The sequence below is a fragment of the Anopheles merus genome, unplaced genomic scaffold, assembly GCF_017562075.2.
Source record: "Anopheles merus strain MAF unplaced genomic scaffold, AmerM5.1 LNR4000118, whole genome shotgun sequence".
In the NCBI taxonomy this organism is placed as follows: domain Eukaryota; kingdom Metazoa; phylum Arthropoda; class Insecta; order Diptera; family Culicidae; genus Anopheles; species Anopheles merus.
In genome coordinates, this window is record NW_024427698.1 from 9203 (window position 1) to 29958 (window position 20756).

The following is a 20756-nucleotide window of genomic DNA, read 5'->3' on the forward strand; positions in this document are numbered from 1 at the left end:
TTTCCTCCTGGTCTAGATGACATTCCTGCTATAGTTTTAATATACTGTAAGGATGTGCTTGCTCCACATCTTGCTAAAATTTTCAACCTGACACTTTCTATAGGGGTAGTTTCTGCTCTTTGAAAATCCTGTTGGCTTTTTCCGGTACACAAAAACGGATGCCGTAACATTGTTTCTAGTTATCGAGGGATAATCCAAACCTGCGCCACACCCAAAACTTTTGAGTTACCATATTTCATAGTTTTAGTTCCACTTTTAGCCCTAAACAGCATAGGTTTATGTCTGGTAGGTCGACTTCAATTTATCTCATGTCTTTTTTTCCAATATTTTTGGATCTTTTGAGACTGGTACCCAACTTGATGCAATATACACTGACTTTCATGCTGCATTTGATAGTTTACCTCACTCTTTATTAGAAGCTAAATTGTCTGAACTTGGTTTTGGTGATGGCATTATTAGCTGGCTGTCCTCATACTTAAATAATCGATCTTGCAGGGTCAAAACCGGGTCGTACTAATCTGAGGAGTTTGTTTGAACGTCAGGCGTCCCTCAGAGTTTTGTGCTTATTTCATTTTTGTGTTCTTTGTTTATCAATTATGTTTGTAATGTTCTACCTTCTGATTGTCATCTCTTTTATGCGGATGATATCAAAATCTTTTTACCTGTGTCTTCTTCTTCTGATTGTCTGAGACTTCAGCATTACCTCAATGCACTTGGTCATTGGTGTTCATCCAATTTACTTCGCCTGTGTCCCGAAAAATGTTCTGTTATTTCTTTCTCTCACTCTCTTTCTCCTTTTTTATTTAACTATACTCTCTCTCTAGCGCTTCCCTCTCTCGTGTTATGTCCATCCGTGACCTTGGTAATATACTTGACAGTCGTCTTAACTATAAACTGCAGCTTGATGATGTTCTACTAAAAGCTAATCAAACCGTTAGGTTTATTTTACGTTTTACCTCAAATTTCAGATATCAAAGCTTGCTAAAAATCATTTTAAGTGCTCTTATAAGGCCTATTTTTGAATATGTTACTATGATCTGGAATTTTCCCACTTTTGATGGCTGTTCGAGAATCGATGCATGATGCTCCTGATTTACTTTTGTCCATCTCGCTTTATGTTTTCTCGTTCTCTCCGTCTCCCTGATCCTCTAACAATTTAAAAATGGCATGCTCTTTATATTTCTATGATTATTTTCTATCTTATTTCAGGTGGTTTAACCACTTAAACTATCTATTTGACTACAACTCCTTTCATAATTTTTTCCGTTACCGGCTACTTTTTTCTAATTTTCTTAAATTTATCCTCTTAGTTTTCTTTCACTCTCATATTCTCTAAGTATATGATAATCTCTACACTACGATGAAAGATTTTGTTTATTTGTTACTTAATAATGACATTTTAGGCCACGCTGTTAAGCCTTCATGATATGATAAAACTGTTTTTTTTTTTTCATCGGCTGAATATGATTTATATATGCACATCGTTCATTGAATGAAAACAAAAGACTTATCAGATGGGACAAATTACACCGTTTTCATAAGTTATTTGCAATTTGTTCAGGATAAAAGCATTATTTTTCTTATGATTTCATGCGAAGGAGTCTAACACTGTCTCTTACTTTTCAAATAAGTCTACAAACAGCAAACTCTGCCAAAATTTACTATCTGACAAACAATTTTTGCCAGTCGATAGCAGTCCATGGAAAGCAATAGGCCGTTTTGTACCGTTCCTCGTGAAAATTAGAAAATATTACTTCATGATTAGTATTTTCTTTCCTTCACGCGAATTAAATTATTCATTATTTCATCTTGTTTTAGAACTGATATTCATTAGCGTTAGGCGCGTGTCTTAATGATCATGAGTTTGATTCTGTGTTGTACTACAGTATTTGAATAAATATTTCAGAAATCATTGGAACTGATTATTCTGGCGAAGATAAAAGAATCTTTAACAGTTTTTTAAAATCACCAGCCCGCACACTGCATAAATACAAATGATTGAACGGGTATGTTTGATCATTACTTATTTGATTTAATAAAATAAATAAAATAAACGTGATTTAACAAAAACAAAACATCATCACTTTGATATGGATATTTTTTTCGACTTGGACATCATGAAGGAGTTAGTGCGATGTTGGAATATGTTGTATTTTGTAATGCTTCTTAGCCTATTGGATGTTTCTTAGCATACTTACTGCATGCTTGTCTGTTAAATAACGTTACGTTATATACCCCCTTGCTCGCATCACCTATACAGTTTTATATTTGACTAGCTGTCTCAGTAACCCTAGTTTAATTCAACATAGAATTTGTTGACAATAAAGTATTATTATAGTAAAAAAATCTTCTTTTTCAATGTGTTTCTTACTTACCTACTTATCCGGCGCTACAACCGCCTTGTGGTTCTGCTCTGCCTCCGGAGTGTTCGAAACCGCTCACGATCTCGCGCCTTCGTCTGCCAGTTCGTTATCCCAGCCTTAATGGCGGTCGCCTCAACGCCATCTTCCCATCTCAATTTGGGCCTACCATGTCTCCTCTGTCCTTGTGGATGGCCAAAAAAGACTTTACGGGCTGCGTCTTCGGTTTTCCTGCGAAAAACATGGCCAGACCACCAGAGCCTTTCGAGCTTGCTACGCTGTACGACTGTGAGGTCGCCGTACATCTCGTATTGCTCTTAATTTTAGCGGTTCTTCCACCATCCTTTTATTATTTCTATCATTTCTTCAATGTGTTTTTATCATTTGATTACACAAAACAAATAGAATGGTAGGGAACAAAATTACGAACAACAAATAAGATTTTTGTTAAACACAAAAATATATTTCAGGTTTTATTTCTTATCAATTAAAAGTGCTTTAAAAATTCCTCTTTATCCCAAAGAAGAAGAAACATTATTACATAGAACAGTATTCTCAAATTAAATAATGGGACTCTTCATGATTCTAGTTAGTTTTGTGTTTGGAGTTTCGCAGTTGAAGGCTGAAATCATGTAAGAAATCCATACAAAACCACACACAAAACTTGCCTGCGATTTTCAGTCTAGAAAGTTTTAGCATCAAAGCTCAAATTAGCGCTATAACGTGGCAAAACAAGGTCTTGTCTTTCACTCATCAAAAGAAGTGAAGTGGTTTGAAAAATTGGTTATTTTTGCCAATCTATAAAATTTTATTGGAAAACAACGCCGAATTCTTGAAAAACACGGGTTTAAAGGCTCAATAAACTTTGTTATCTGTTTTCAGTTGTCTCCTGTCTTATAAACAAAGTACTACTCTGTATGAATTTTATGCTAGGCCTAAAATAAACGACGAGCGTTTTCAAGGGCAGATAACAATCCAGTCATAAAAATATAATGTCATTCAATCGCGCTATCGCAGAAACACAGATATTATTTTTTGTTTTTTTTTTTTTATAGAGACTTTGTGAAACTCAGAGAGGCTCATGCTGGATAGCTCTGCGGAACTATTAGGTCAAAAATACATGGGCCGCAATGACGCAGCTGGGGAATTCCGATTGCTGAAAAGTATATGGATATGACAGATTGAAAAAAAATCCAATGACAGTTTATGCATATGTTTGACCGCAGACGGAAAATCGCTAACGTAAACTTCCAGTACATATATGTTGGGCCTTATACGCGGTAACATCTCCGCGGAAATCAATCCTTTTACTCAAATAAAAGAGTATATATTTTCGTTTGGTGAAAAGTATTCACGAGATTTCGCTTGTTTTAAATATCATTGGTTTTTTGTGCTTGGTGGCGATCTAAAATCTTTTTGACGTCAGCCGCGGAATTCCGCTTGCTGTAAAATGTATGAATATGACAGTTCGGGAAAGGTGCCATCGACAATTTGTGTATGGATTTGACAGCAGGCAGAATTACGCAGCAACAAAATTGTGGTCCATGTATTTTCGTTCTAATATAACTACAAATGCTACTTTCAATGCACATTGATTAAAATTAAAACCTTTTACTACCTTTTACTTTTTTACTTAATGTTCTTCAATAATTAACAAAACAAATTAAATGAAAAAATATTGACGTTGTTGTAGAAACATAGAAAAATCGGGCGACAATAATAATTCAAATGGCTGTTTTTTTGTATAACAATTAAAAAAAAAACAAACATAATATCTTGTGTATTTTCACAAGAACGTAGCGTTTGTTTTACTTTTAAATTTGCTATTTTGTTCCCAAATATGTGCTGCTTATTTTGAAATTGAATTAAGATTTCCCTCATTCTCCTGGTTTTAAACTGAATGTTTCAAAAATAAAACCTGATTTCAAACGTAATGCATCTAAACGAAATCATTCCTAAACGTGCATAACGCAACCTGGTATTGATTTTAATTTGAAAACTATACAATGCAATCATGGCTAAAGTTTTAGCCAACGAACTAGAAACCAAAAGGGCCCCAATATCTGAAAGATTCTAATTATATGTACATTCTTTATTTTTCATTGAGTACTAAAGGAACGTAATCAAATATGATTTCACCATTACTATTTTTGTGTCATGCGAATTTTTTTAGTTCTGGTCGCTGCATTTCTTCAAGATGTGTAAATATAAAGTGCACTTTCCTTTGAAATTCATGTACCATTTAAACATACTATTTATTATAATGCAATATTTTGAGCCTGTGTTTTACGGTATTTTTCCCCACAGAATTCGCAATTCGATAATACTAGTATTTTTCTTTCAAATATATTTTATTCTATAAAGAATATTGCTTTTTTTGAGTTTATTATATTCAATTCATTCATGCAAGCTGATTTAAGCGTTTTGTATTTGACACTATGATACATTCATATATTTACATGCAAATAATTACATTATTGCAATGAAAAGATAACTCCTTTTAAACACTCTGTTTAAAACTCGTTCAGTGCAGCGCCGTTCATCCGGGCACACTTTTTCCGGCTCTCCGTTTATCCTTGCAGTTGAAGTATTACATTTCAATGCAAAGGTGACATAGACTGCTGAGGAGAATATTTGAAATAACGGATATCAGAGCACATTGTTATAAGATAAAATGTTATTGAAGCATGTCTGCTCTATCTGAGCAGGACTCTGACGCTTTCGTTTTGTGTGAAACCTGGTTAGCCAAAACTGAGGACTTTTTTCTTTCTGGATTTAACATAATCCGATCAGGGCGAGATGATGGTACGGGTGGAGGCGTACTGTTGGGTGTTAAAAAAACCCATTCTTTTTATAAACTCTCAATTTCTGTTTTGAATTTGATCGAAGCGACTGCGATTCAAGCCAAAATAAAAGGTGAAGATATTTGTTTGGTATCGATTTACATTAAACCATTAACCAAAGGAATTGGAAACAATTATATAACAAATGACTTAGAATATCTTACTACAATTTTACCAGCCCCTTTTGCAATTTGAGGTGACTTAAACGCGCACGCTCTAGAGTGGGGCGGATTGCGCAACGACGCCCGCGGTGAAATAATCCGTAACTTCTGTGATGATTTTCAACTATCTGATTTGAATACTGGTCAAGAAACTCGAATCCCTAAACCCCCGGCAAGGCCAAGCGGCCTCGATCTTACCATAGTTTCCGCAACACTCGCTTTAGATTATACCTGGGAGGCCATTCAAGACCCTCAAATCTCCGATCATCTACCAATTTTGACAAAAATGTTTAGAGGTAATAGTACGGAAAATAATTGAGATTTGAAACACGACCTTACACGCAACATAGACTGGCACAAATATGGGGAGCTTATTAAAAATTCATTTGCTTCACACAATACAAATAACCCAATGGAAAGATATGAAAAAATTGCAGCTGCTATCCTTCAGTGCGCTTTAGAATCCCAAACAAAAACTAACACTAGCAAAAATAAAAAAGCAAACCTCCTACGATATGGTGAAATACCGAGTGCAGCGAGATGCACAAAAAAAATCCTTAGCTTTTAAAGAATATAGTAGGGTAGGCTCCACGTCACTGTACGAAATATACCAAACTTTAGAAAAAGCTTGCAAAAACCTACTGAAAGCTAAGAAAAGAGGGTATTGGAGGAGATTTATTAACAGTCTCACCTCATCGACATCCATTCGTGAATTATGGACCACAGCAAAACAAATGAGAAATAGCAAAATAACCAATGAGAGTGAAAAGTTTTATGGGTCTTGGCTAGTCCCATTTGCCCAAAAAAATTGTCCAGATTTTGCTCCACCCTCAGAGTTTTCTCAAACCTCTCCTGGCTCACATCCTGAACTTGATACTTTATTCAAAATCAATGAATTTAAATTAGTATTGAACAAAATACACAACACCTCACCATTGCTGGATCACATAAAGGGAAAACTACTTAAAAATTTACCAGACTTTGCCAAAGAACAGTTACTCAAACAATTTAACAAATTTTTCGAAAATAATATTGTTCCCTCTTAATGGCGAGAAATAAAAGAAAGAGCCATTCCAAAACAAAACAGCACGTCAACAGACTCACCAACTTACCGGCCCATCGCTATGTTATCCTGCTTAAGGAAACTGTTTTAAAGAATGATATTGCCTAGGTTAGACAGCCGGCTGGAAAACAACCAGTTAATATCCAAAACACAATATGGCTTCCGTAAAGGGAAGGGCTGCAATGACTGTCTTACATTACTTACAACAGACATTCAGTTAGCCTTCGGTCGTAAACATAACATGACATCCATATTCCTTGATGTTAAAGGAGCTTTTGACTCCGTATGTACAGAAATATTGTGTCAAGAATTAGAAAAAGCCGGTATTCCTCCCAAACTCAATAATATATTGTACACATTACTGTTTAAAAAAAATAATGAACTTCAACAATGATTTTCTAAATTTTGAAAGGACAAATTAATACAGGCTACCTCAAGGCTCTTGTCTTAGTCCTTTGCTTTATAACTCTTACGTGAGAGATATTGACTCGTGCCTTGAAAACGGTTGTACTCTTCGACAGTTTGCAGATGATGCTGTAGTGTCTTTTGCTAGCCCCGACAAGGCCGAATTGGAAGCTTCATTGCAAAAAACCATAAATAACTTAACAACTTGGTCGACAAACTTGGGGATTGAGTTTTCCACTGAAAAAACAAAACTAGTAGTCTTTTCAAAAAAAAACCCTCGAAAACAAACAAACAAACAAACAAACATGTCTGCTACATAATACATAATCACAGAACCATCTAGAAACTTGCACATTTCACAGATCAAATAGCCATAGTGGAATTTGTCATATCTGGATAAAACGGCAATAACGGTAATAAAAACTCATTTGAAATAAAACTGATAAGTGCAGCAAATGCAAGGATAGAACCAAACTATAATTTTTCGTACGGAATCATTAACGTTGATCTACATAAACAAGCATTATGAAACGGCCCGCTACTTGACTTCATTGGTTAGCAGATAACAATAAATGTATCAGCGTAGGTCCATACAGCATGAGAAGAAAATAGAAAACAGACTGCATGATGCAACATGCATATGCGTAGCATTAATTGAATCCTGTATGATAACAACGTAAGACGCATAGATCATAAAATCTCAAGTGTGTTTAAGAGCGTTCTACAAAGGCAAAGGATTTGGAGACAAACATAAAAAGTCAATAAATAAGGATACATAGTGAACAATAAAATCCGAAAACCGACCAATGGAACAAAATACAAAGAAGGCATAGTATATTCATATGCATCAACAAATCTACTTAAGATATACATAAACATCCAACACACACAAATAAATCCAAAGTATAAACCAGAATTTTTGTGAAATATAGACAGATTGAATTGGACAGTACATGAGACCACACGATCTTATTCATGAGCTGGGAGTGTCCGACGATTCTAGGAAGGTAAATTTCTTACAAATTTACAAGATCGCCTGGACGGTCACAAGCCTGAAGTGAGAGTCAATCGGTAAAAAATTTTCATATTTCACAAGAATCCGCGACACAATTTTCATTGAAAAAAAATAAAGCTCATAAACTGGTATGGTTTCATCAAATTATTATCTATTTTTAAAAAAATGAATTCAATTTATCTGTAACGTTTTTCCAAAACAAAGCAAACATTTCAAAACTCGATCAGGAATTTGTTAAGAAATAAATAAATTTAATCATTGTTTATGTTATTTGGTTTTCCAAATGAGATCGAGTCCCGATCAGCGCGGATTAACGGCGCTCCACTGTATTCATACAAATCGAAAGCTGCTAGTCATTCAAAAGCTCCGGTAACAGATAAGTTAGACCGACCCGCTAGAAACCAGACTGCAAGCTGGCATTCCACACCGGCTACGAGCAGACGAAGATGTAACGCTACACCGGCCACGAGCGGACAACGGCGACATGCGCAAGTAATGCGACACGCAGACCGATCGTGAGAACGGACCAATGCAGCCAGCAACCAGCGGCCTCGTTAGAACATTAGCTCGTTAGGGTAGTCAGTCGAAGTCGAAGTCTAGAGTTAGCCAGATATAGTTCATAGTCTAGCTTTAGTCAGGAGTAATCCTGTTTGTGTAAAATAAAAATCTTTTTGTATGGCCAACCGGTCTAGATAAAGATTAACTGATAGACCGAAATAAAATACCGTGAGGAAGAATGACGTTTACTCTTCCGAGTTGAACGGTAAACTACAGTATCGAAAAATGTGACCTTTATTTTATAATACTAATATCCAAGCAAGTATACTGGCTTGTTTTGAAACGTTAAACTGCACGTGTGCCAAAGCGAAAAAGCAAATTTTTTTATATTCATTATTGTTGCGACGAAACCGTTCGATACCCTTGGCGTTTGAATACCCCTGCCGAGAAGAAAGTCATACAGGGCGAACGTCAAGAGAATCGCCGTGAAACGGGAAAAGCAATCCAACCAGCGAGGAGTAAGGAGCAGATACAAAGCCGTAAGAGTAGCAAAGGTTAATAAGTAAGCGTAAATATTCAGAGTAGTGAAGGGACGAAATAAGTAAGCGAAAAAGTGGATTGAAATGTGATCGTGTATGTTATAAAATATTTGAAATATAGTTTCAGAACCGTGTCAAAGGCGGTTAACGAAAATTCATCCCAACAATTATTCATAAATAACTAAATTATACCATCTGTGTTTTGTCACTTGAGATTTAAAAGACCGCATCCTACCTCGCAAGGCTGTCCGTTAAACATTGGGATGGTTTGCAGTAGTTTGGTCTGCTCGAAAATTAGTTTAGATCAGTGTTTTATATATTTTTTATTTAAATTTTTATTCAGCTGATTGCTCACTCTCGTACTGTACATCATTGCGAACAGACGTGTTTTTCGAGCGGAGAGAGCAAAAAAAATCACAAAGGAGAGGAATACCGAATAGTTGTGCAGGATGGATCCTGCGATCACGACCATCAGGGTTGACTTTTCGAAAGTACCCTATAAGCCTACTTATTTAGAGGCGTTAAGGTTTATCGTAGATAATCTTAAACTCTCGCCAAAGGAGGTGTGAAAGACGCAAATACTGCGATATGAGTTGTAGAACAGAACGATGAGAGGAACATTATAGAGTACAAGGGAAAGAGAAATACTATTCCTGTTACAATGGAGGATGGAAGTGTAGTAGTGAAGTTGCATGATCTATCTAGAAGAGTGCAAGACCAAGAGATAAAGGAATTTTTTGGTGAATACGGTACTGTGCGCGAAGTGAAGGAAGGTGTGTGGGGCAAAGGACTGCCTACAGAAGGGCTACCAAACGGATTCCGCTATGTGACTATGGTAATTACAAAGCCAATACCATCATACGTCACGATAGTCGGAATTAAAACGTTAACTACGCATCGGGGCCAACGACCGACGTGTAGATACTGTGACGAAGGTGTGCACTTTGGAATGACGTGTGTAAATAATCGCAAGTTTATGCAGCAAGTGTTAGAATCCGGAGAGGGAATGGGGAATGAAGCGAGAGCAACGTACGCATGCGCAACAAAGATAGGTGCGAGACCAGCCAAAATATCAGTAAATGAGAGGTTGGCTGTATTTAGTAACACAGAATTGGAAACAGACAAACAAGATGAAATGGAATGTGAAAGTGTCACTTTGAGTGAGGAAACAACTCCGAAAAAACAAATGGGCAAAAGTAGTAGTGGATTCCAAAAACCTAGTGAAAACATTGGTGTGAGTAAGGATAGCGTGAATGACTCTAGCAGTAGCGCAGTAACGATTAAGCATGCCTATGGGTCGGTGAAGGCACTCACTGAAGCTTCCTGAACACTATCGGATGATAGAAATATGGAAGAAAGTGTTACTGAAGAGGAAGAACTGAGTGAGACGATCAAAATTGGAGAAAAAAGACCCAGGGGTCGACCAAAAAAAAAAATTAAACTAGTTGAAATGCAAAGCAGAGATTCATCAGCCTAAAAAAATAATAAAAATAATAATAATAAAAAAAAAAAAATAAATAAAATCTTAAAGATAATAAAAAAACAGATATCTTTCTGTAAATAGTTACGTCTACAAATAACAATTTCACAATTTTGCAAACAAATATAACAAGCTTGAAAAAAAAACCGAGATGAATTAGAATGAATATTGAATGCTAAACAAATAACTATTGCTTGCATAACAGAGACATGGCTAACAGAAAATGATACTAAAAAAAACAATATTATCAAATTAAAATTAAATAAATAACAATAGAGATGACGGATACGGTGCTACAGCAATATATATTTAAAAAAATATTCCTTACACAATTATACAACACCCAACAAATGACAGAGATATCCCAATCACAGAAATAAAACTAACACGAGAAAAACTAAATAATGTGAGTGTATACATCAGTCCTAAAGTACGGATTAATAATTTTAAAAGACATATTCTACAAATATGAAACAACAGGCAACAAAGACAAAAATGTATCATAACAGGAGATTTTAATAGTCATCATAAATCATGGGGCAATCCCATGAATGATAACAAAGACATTTTTCTTATGAATGAAATTAAAGATACGAATCTTTGCTTACTACATAACAAAGAAAGTACAATGATTCCAACTGACAAAACGAAGAGAGAGACTGCGGTGGACCTTACTATTATATCGGAAGATATAATTGATAAGTGTACAAGAACGGTCATGGATCAACACATAGGCGCTTCAAATCACAAAAGAATCACAACCACGATTAAGGATCAACCTAATTTCATCAAGTTTACTTTTACAAACAAACAAAAAATTATAAAAGAAATAGAAAAAAATGAGATAAACGCAAAAACAACTCCCAAACAAACTAGCAAAACAATAAAAAGGATAGTTCAGAAAAATAAACACATCATGAAAAAGAGACCCAAGATATGGTGGAATATCGCTACAGAAAAAGCTTGGCAAAAAAAGAATACCTGCAGAAAGAGATATAATTCCAATAGAACCATAAATACAATTCAAAACGAGTATTGCAGAATTTAGATTCACAAAACGAACTCATTAAATAATCAAATTTGACAAAAAATTAGCGGAAATAGATATTCAAAAAGATCCTAAAAACTATGTGAATTTATAAACCAAATAGAAGGAAAAAATAGAAATAAAAAAGAGGAAAATATAAAAGAAAACGATAGAAAAGCAGCAAAGACTTTCCTAGATAATAACTTTCAACCAAACAAGAAAGGAAACAAAAAACCATTCAAAACTATAATTCCAGCATATGTCATCATAAACGCAGAAAAATGAAATAGAATACTAAATAAGAAGAAAAACATAGCACCAGGTCATGATGGTATTTCCTATGAAATGTTAAAAAAAATCATTGACAAAACAAAACAAGTAATAATAAATGAAATTAGCGATATGTGGGAAAAAGGTAGCATAAAAAAACATTACAAAAAAATAAAAATGATAACATTTGCTAAACCCAACCAAGACAAAATTGACCCCAACAAATTTAAAGGTATTGCATTAATACCAACTATAATTTAATTAGCTAATGCTGCCGTTTTGGAAAAATTAAAAAAAAATTTGGAGTATAAATAAGGTTATACCAGACACTACATATGGGTTCGTTAAAAAAAAGATCTACCAATCAATGTTTAGATTATATTACCAACAAGATAATGATGAACAAAAAAAAAAGAAAGTAGTGACGGGTATTATTTTCATAGATCTGACAAATGCTTATAAAAATGTAAAAACGGACCTCTTGATTAATATCATGGAAAAACAAAACACCCCGAAAGAAATCATAAGGTGGATAGGTGCTTTTCTAAACAATCACACTAAAGAGATAAATACTGAAGGTAGTACGGTTAGAAAACTTGTATCAGATGGACTTCCTCAAGGAGATATATTATCTCCAAGTTTGTTTAATATCTATACTAAAGAGATTCATGATATGATTAATGAAACGGAAGTGAAAATTATACAATATGCCGATGATTTTGCATTGATTTTACAAAATAGAGATCCTCAAAAACTGAAACATCGCATGCAAAGGACGTCAAATAATTTTATCGATATAACTGATCGACTACAATTACCGATAAACCCGGAAAAGACCAAATTTATGATTTTTAACAACAAAGTTCGTAAAGTACAGATCAGGATAAGAAACAGAAGCATAGAAAAGGTAAACATATATAAGTATCTAGGGATATGGCTAGATTCAAACTTAACATATAGGAAACACATAGACATCAAAACAAAAACTAAAAAAAAATTACAACTAATGAGAAGGATATGCCACTATCGAAATAAACTGAGTCCAAACAAAACGATACTAATACACAGAAGCTTTATAAGGACCAAATTAGAAAAAGGATGCACATTTATTAGAAATTCAAGAAAAGGACTACTGAAAGGACTGAATGCTATTGAAAATCAGTCATAAAGTAAAGTGACAAGCTGTACAAAAACAACGCCAATACCAACGCTAATGGCAATAGGAGCAGAAGTACCGCTACATATTAGAGCAGATTATCTGGCGAGTAATGAAATAATCAAAGAAATAGCATACTCTAAAATCCATAAACAGTTGTTAAAAGACATAAAAAATCAAAAACAACTACAGTCTAAAATCCATAAACAGTTGTTAAAAGACATAAAAAATCAAAAACAACTACAGTCTAACAATAAAAAAAATATCTTATTGGGAAAATATAATAGATCAAAATAAAGAAATCATAAAGGAAATGGACAAAATAGTTATTAACGATCAAATAAACGAAATAAAAATCCGAGGCAAGCCCCTAGAAAATATATCCAAGAATTCACTGTCAGGAAGATTTTTTTGCAACAATTATACCGATAGGAAATAGAAAAACTACAAGAAAAAAACAAAATTATATACACCCACGGAAGTAAAACTAAGCATAATTGTGATATTGGAATTTATATACAATCTCATAATCATGATACTAGAAACTGCTCTTTAAGTGTTAAACTAAAAAACAATACAGGTATAACTTCGGTTGAGATAAAAGCAATAGAAAAGGCGCTAGAAATAGCAGAACAAAAACACATTTCAAATCCAATCATATACACAGACAGTCAAGCAGCCTGCAATATTATTAAAAGAGAACAATATAGCAACAAAATAGAAAAAACAATATACAATATAATAAGAAGATGCCACTCACTCAATGCAGAAATAAAATGGATACCGGGACATATAGATATAAACGGAAATGAAAGGGCAGATGAGTAAGCTAAGAGGGGAATATCATCGAATATCGTGGAAAACAACAAATTACGCATGGTAGATATAAAAAACATACTAAAAAAAATGATAACACAAACAAAGGAGTGGTACAGACTAGAAGTAGAGAAGAGAGGAAATAAAATTTTTGAGTATCGAAAGGAATTTGAGGAAAACCCGTGGCACACTAACATAGCAATCACGGCCATTGAAACAAAAATCACCAACAGAATATTAGCCGGGCATGATCTATCAAAACATTGGTTGAGTGTTATGATAATAGTGGAAGACGGCAACTGTGAAGAGTGTGGAGTGCCCGAAACCGGGAAACATCAATTATTCTACTGTAAAAAACTAACAAACGAAAGAGAAGAACAATCAAACATCACATAAGAAATATTTAAAGCACCGTGGAAAGACAAAACGGGAAAAATGATGAAGGATATAACAAAATTTATACAAAAGACAAAAAAAAAAATATTTTAATTTTGTAGCTGTGATGCCAAAAAACGTAGGCAATGTTTAAAATTATAAGAGTCATGTAAGAAAAGGGGTATATGACTCTAGGAGTCGAAAACCCTAATAGAGTGGTATATCTTTGAATATGCGTTGGCCTCAACCATAGAAGATTGTTACCCACTCGCCACAATAAAGAAGAAGAAGAAGAAGATGATTGCTAATGGCATTTTTCTGGATTTTGAAAAAAAAAGTATATCATTTCAAGTTTTAAGTTCTAATTATAACTGTTAAAAATATCGTCGAAAAGATTGCTGGGTAACAACAACATGCTTTCATGCGCTATAGAGCTATCGTGACTGTGAGACCTCATGCGAGCTCACAAACTGCTTGAATTTCACGGATTTTTAACAAAACAAAACTTGAAATTTATTTTTAAACTTATGCCGGTTCTTTTATAACTTTTATAACTTTTATAAGCCAGCTAATAACGCTCGGTGTGGAGTGCGTTTTACACGTTAAAAACCCGGGAGCAAATTCAAGCAGTTTCTGAGCTCGCCTTAGGCCTTGGAATCGCGATAGCATTTAAACGCTGGTTTATGGGTGCAGATATTCCCCGAAACAGGCGATTTTGGTACGCAGAACATTTTAAATTTCACGAATTGACCTATTTGACACATCGAATGTCAAATGCAAAATAAATTCCCCATGGTCGCATTTAAAAAACCATTTAAAAAATCTAAGGTTTTACTCGATGTAAGCCAAACTCCATAAACGCAATTTCGCTATACGCGGTTGTCTTAATTTGACAGTCTAATAATTTGACACATCAAATAACAGACTCATAAAAAACTATCTTTTAGTCAAATTTGACAAACCATTGTAAAGGGTACAAAATTGTAATATTTTGTTGAAATGAGATCAAATAACTAATTTAATGATATAATCTTAATACACTGTTGGCAGGTTTTATAGCGTTTATCGCGGTATACCTGAATAAAATTAAATTCTTCAGTTGAAATCAGATCAAATTGAAAAAAAGTTGCTAAAACCAAAAATCGTTTATAAAGCCGTTAACAGATATCAAAGCTTTGAGATAAAATCAATGTAATCATTTTATGAATTGTTTTTGTACCCCTAGGATTGCATATTCAATTTTTTTTTATTCAGGAGTAACGGTAGCATATTTTTCTAATTTTAAATAAAACAGAAAATCGATTTTATCCCGTGTGAAACCGGATAATTCAACCAGTGATAAACATGTTTGACCATTTAAAGGCCCTGATACCATAGTAATTGAATTTTTTCTTCGTCAGTCCAGAGGCGTTTTAAAGGGTATTACACTTCTGTCCGACGCCATTATTATAGAGTCGATTATTTCAATGAATCTCGTACTCGTGCCATCAAAAATTTGGGAATACATTGTGGAAGTTGTGTTTAACACGGAAACAACAGTAATATACCATATGTTGCTCTGAATTGAATCGATATTCGTACTTTATTGTTCCCGAAAGTTGAATTAAAATTTGGAATCCGGTTTCTTATTCTGAATGTTGGATATAAATTATGAATTATAACATTTAACATATATTTTTATCAATAATAAAACCCAAAAGATTTCATATGAAGATATGACAACGGCCGTACGAAGGATACCAACATCTATAATCAAGTGTCCAGACCTTGAAACAAGTTCAAAAAGAAAAAAACATTTTTATAATAATTTGAAGATTTTAAAAAGAATATTTAGCATTTGCGAAATTTCAATCAAATTGTCTGTAATTTTATACATGAGCTCGAAACTGTCCAGAATATGAATCAAAATATCGATGGAGATTAATGATATTTTCTCATGTTTCGAGTAAATTAATTGGAAATCTTAAATTTTTCGTAAAATGTTGAAGGTTTGCGATCATTAAGTGAATACTACAGAAATATAATCGAGTCAAATTGAATCATAGAGATAATATAAATTTGGAAAAAGCCTCTAGTGGCAGTAATTTTACCAGGTTCTTTATAATGTTTTTCAATAAAATGCTTAAAAATTATTAATAATCAAACTAACATTTATATTAACAGAGCATTCTTTAGGATTGTACTCTCGTTAAGAAGGAACTTACGGTGATTTTGTTTTTAATTTTAAATTGTTACCAGAGAGCGCTAACAAGTATCAAAAAAGTGCAAACCACCAAATAATTAATGCAAAATTTGCTAGCAGGATGATATGAAGATGTAAAATTAAAATTAACTCATCCTCCAAAATCTAGGATGTTAACTGAATGCCATATACTTTCTTGGGATACTTCATTTGTGATACTGGCTAAGCAATGTTCCGCGAGCGATGTTTCCGTTTGCATTTTAACAATTGGTGATTGTTCCCCAGCTTTCGTTATCATACAAATGTTTCCCAGTTATTATCCAGTACAAACACCCTGGGATCTCATGAACACCCACCCTCTACGTTACGCAAGCGTTACACGTAACGCCTGTTTAGCGCAAACCCAAGCAGCATTTTTTTAACGCCTGGTTTTACCACCGTGGGTAAGCAAATTGATAGATTATTAATCATGTCTTAATATTGATTTTTTGTATGCAATAATGATAAAAGACCTATTTTGAACACACATGAATAGAAGTTCAGGAATCCTTTTCAAAGATAAGTATAACGAACCGAACTTGTCCAGGGGGCCGCGCGAAGGTTTGCTCCTCGGCAAGATTTGCAGGGTTGTAACGAAGGAGAAACAAACAGCATTAGAGTGGACAGAATATTTGATACTTCGCCGACTAACCAGTCCTTCCAGCTAGTTGCTTCTGATCCAAAGGTTGGGAAGCCTATGCAGACGGAAGAGGGTGTTTGGAATTCCAGGGGCTCAGTCCTATTTTGGATAGTCAACCTCTCAACTCCAAGAGCTACTGGGTTGGAATCTGTATTTTTTCAAAATATGGCCTACTTTTCTACTAAATTTATCCGCACAAGCTTACCCAAATAACCGTTAGGACTTGATGATTTGTGTTTCCAGAAACATCTTATTTTGACATGAAAGGATAAATAATGGTTATTATAATCAGATTCGTGAAAAAAGAAACTAACAATCACATGTGTAATATTAAGACTTATTGATAAATTTTCATTATCAAAAAGTTATAGCATTTTTATTATCTTGAAATTTTTTGATATCAATAAGAGCTATAGCAACTTTAAGAATTTGTATTTTATCATAAAATTTATTTCTTAATTTGACAACCTTTTGGTAAAACTAGAATATTGAATATTGTAAAAGGACTAGCTGATTAACCCGGTCGCACACGGGAAAAAATTAATGTCTCGTTTTAATAAAAATAGAATAAATTGCATTCCAAGAAGTACAAAAACAACGATTAAAATAATTACTATGATTTTATCCCAAAGCTTCGATTCTTGTTATCATTCGTGATAACAGTAGGTAATAAAGATCTGCTATGACAATTATCCGCTAAGGTACCACTGAGTTTTTGGTTTACCACGGAGTTTATTGGACCCATATACCATATATCATATAAAGGCACTCCATGATATTAATGCGGACTGGAGGGCAATCGCGTATCTCTAATCTTAGCGTAAGTCGAATTTCGATGTTTTCGGTCAAATTATAGCTAATTTTCGTATCATTCTGCATGAAGGGGTAAGTTTTAGCCATTAGATTAGTTATTTGATCTGATTTCAACTAAAAAATGTTGTACCATTTAAAATGGTTTTAAAATTTGACGTAAAGAGAATTTATTTTTAGTTTGACATTTGATGTATCAAATATGTATAAGAACTGTCAAATTAAGAAAATCGTGTGTAGCGAAATTGCGTATATCGTATATTGCGTATATCATGGAATACCTGTACCTTTTGAAATGGTTTTTAAAATTTGACCAAAGGAAAATTATTTTGCATTTGACATTCGAACTGTCAAATTTGTATAATTTGCTAATAAAAACTGTGAAATGTATAACATAACGTATACCAAAATGGCGTATATCGAATATGCCGTATATCGGGGAATATCTGTACCCATGTACCAGCGCTAAAAAGCTATCGCAATTACAAGGCCTCGTGCGAGCTCGCAAACTGCTCGAAATTGCTTGCGGGGTTTGAACACCAGTGTAAAGTTTTACGGGTTTTAAGAACTTTAAACTGTAAGACTATTTTGCTTTTATCATGGCGCAAAAAAAATCTGGTTTTGTTGTATTTTTCCATTTTTATCTTTATCTTTTATCTTTAATCTTTATTTATCATTTAAATTTTTTTTTCGAAATTTGATTTTTTTATTTATTAATGTACACTGGTCGGTCGTGAAAATGACACAACCTCTTTAAAATGCTGCTTGGGAATTTTAAAAGCAATGTAACGCTTCTCTGGTAGAATAAGGCTCAGCCCTTTACCATACAAAGGAGAAGCGTGCCAGGCCTTTTAAAATTCCCTTGCAGCATTTTAAAGAGGTTGTGTCATTATCGCGACCAACCAGTGTACATTAAAAATTTCTATAGATTTTAAATTTTTATTAACATTAAAGTTATTTATCTCAGAATACATCGATATAAATCAGATAATATTCGTAAAATAAATACAGATTTATTTATTTTTATAAATAATCAATGATAAAATCAAAATAGTCGTACAGTTTTAGGTCCTTAAAACCCGTAATGCGATCAATTGTAGTAACATTGCCAAAATTGGAAGTATAAAATATTGTAAGTTAATTTAAATTAAGTAAAAAGCTGGAAAAAATTTATTGCCTATTAATATTACGTTTATGGCTATTTGGAATGATAGTTGTTTTGGGTGCGAGGGCTTTTTTGTAAGTGCGCCTAACGAGGTTAATAAATCCTTTGATAATATTCAATATTCTAGTTTTACCAAAAGGTTGGCAAATAAAAAAATAAGTTTTATGATCAAATTCATATCTTTTTGCAGAATTGTCATACAAGTCTTTCTTAGATTTATCATAACTCTTATTGACGTATTGAAGATGGCCGGTCTCGTAGTAAAGTCGTCAACTCGTGCGACTCAACAACATGCCCGTCATTGGTTCAATCCCCAAATGGACCGTGCCGCCATACGGAGGACTGACTATCCTGCTATGGGGGGAAATCAATTAGTCACTGAAAGTCAAACCCACAAGTGGTGCAGGCAGGCCTTGACCGACAACGGTTGTTGAGCCAAAGAAGAAGAAGAGAGACTTTTTGAAGTTATCGAGTCGAGTCGCTTCTCTTCGGAGGCTGCTTACATACTCAATTAATTCTACAAAAATATCCATAACATATATGGTTCACGCATACTTATAATTAAACCTAACACTATCAACGCAATACTACTTTGCTCTATATCTAATAACCTATAAAAATACTCATAAGATATTTAGAGTATGGTAACTTTGATGTTAAAATAACTTTAATGTTAAATGGTAGCTTTGATAAAATAATAATAATCTTTTAAATTTTTAATATTAATAAATTAACAATTAGTCTTATTTTTAAAAAGGATTTCTGGACTTTTTTTATATGTGTTCAAAATTGTTAATGTCTCATTATTGCAAATAATAATCAATTATAAGACATGATATGGGACAACCAGAGGAAAAAACATTTTCTAATATTGAACTGTGCTTGAAAGTGTGTACAAAATGTAAAAGAAAAAATGTGCCTTCCTTTGGCACATCAAGTAACATTTACTGTTTTCAATTATATTACCCCTCACTTCGATTTCCTCACTTCTGTGTGTTGACCTTTTTTTTCTGGAAACGGTAAAGGACACGTTTACCTGATTTATCGTTAACTGCGGCAAAATGTAAAAGTGTTGGTCGAAAAATGTTGTGAGTTCAGGTAAGGCTAGGTTCTCACAACAGTTTGGATTTCAATATATCGGGAAACGTTGAAAATGGCTTTAAAAAAATGGACCAAAGATTAGGAACAGTCATATAATATACATACTCAATAATGTTTCCCTTCACCCTTCATTTGAATAACCATATAAATATATGTAGCATTTTAAAATTTTTTTAAACAATATTTCCATTTGCAATGTAGGAATGCCAATAAAACACAATAAATTGAACTGCCCCTAACGCATTTGTAACTTCACATTCAATAACGCCATCTATTGGGATAAATAACAATAATTTGCTTTGGGATAGATCGATATCAGTGAGATTAAATAGTTTAATTACAAGTTAAAAAAAGAATAAGTGTTTTCATTCATGCACTATAATTCAAGCAAAAAAGTCTTACAGTTTAAAGGTCTTAAAACCCTCTAAGCTCATCATTGGAGTAACGTTGCCAAAGTAAAAAATATAAATTATTTAAAGTATATCCAAAGAAATTAAATATGTGCAATTAATTTATAGCCTATTCAGAACGTTTATGGCGATTTTGAATGATGGTTGCTTTGGATGCGAGGGCTATTTTGAAATGGCGCTTATCGAGTTTAATAGATCCTTTAATAATTTTCAAAACTCTAGTTTTACCAAAAGATTGGCAAATAAAAAATGAGTTTTTTGTGATGACATATGCAAGTTTATTGATTTTTATAAAAGTATTTCTTGAAGTTGTTACAACTCGCATTGATGCAAAAAATATTAAGACAATAAAAGTGTTATAACTTTTCATTATCATAAATTATCAATGAGTCATATCTTTA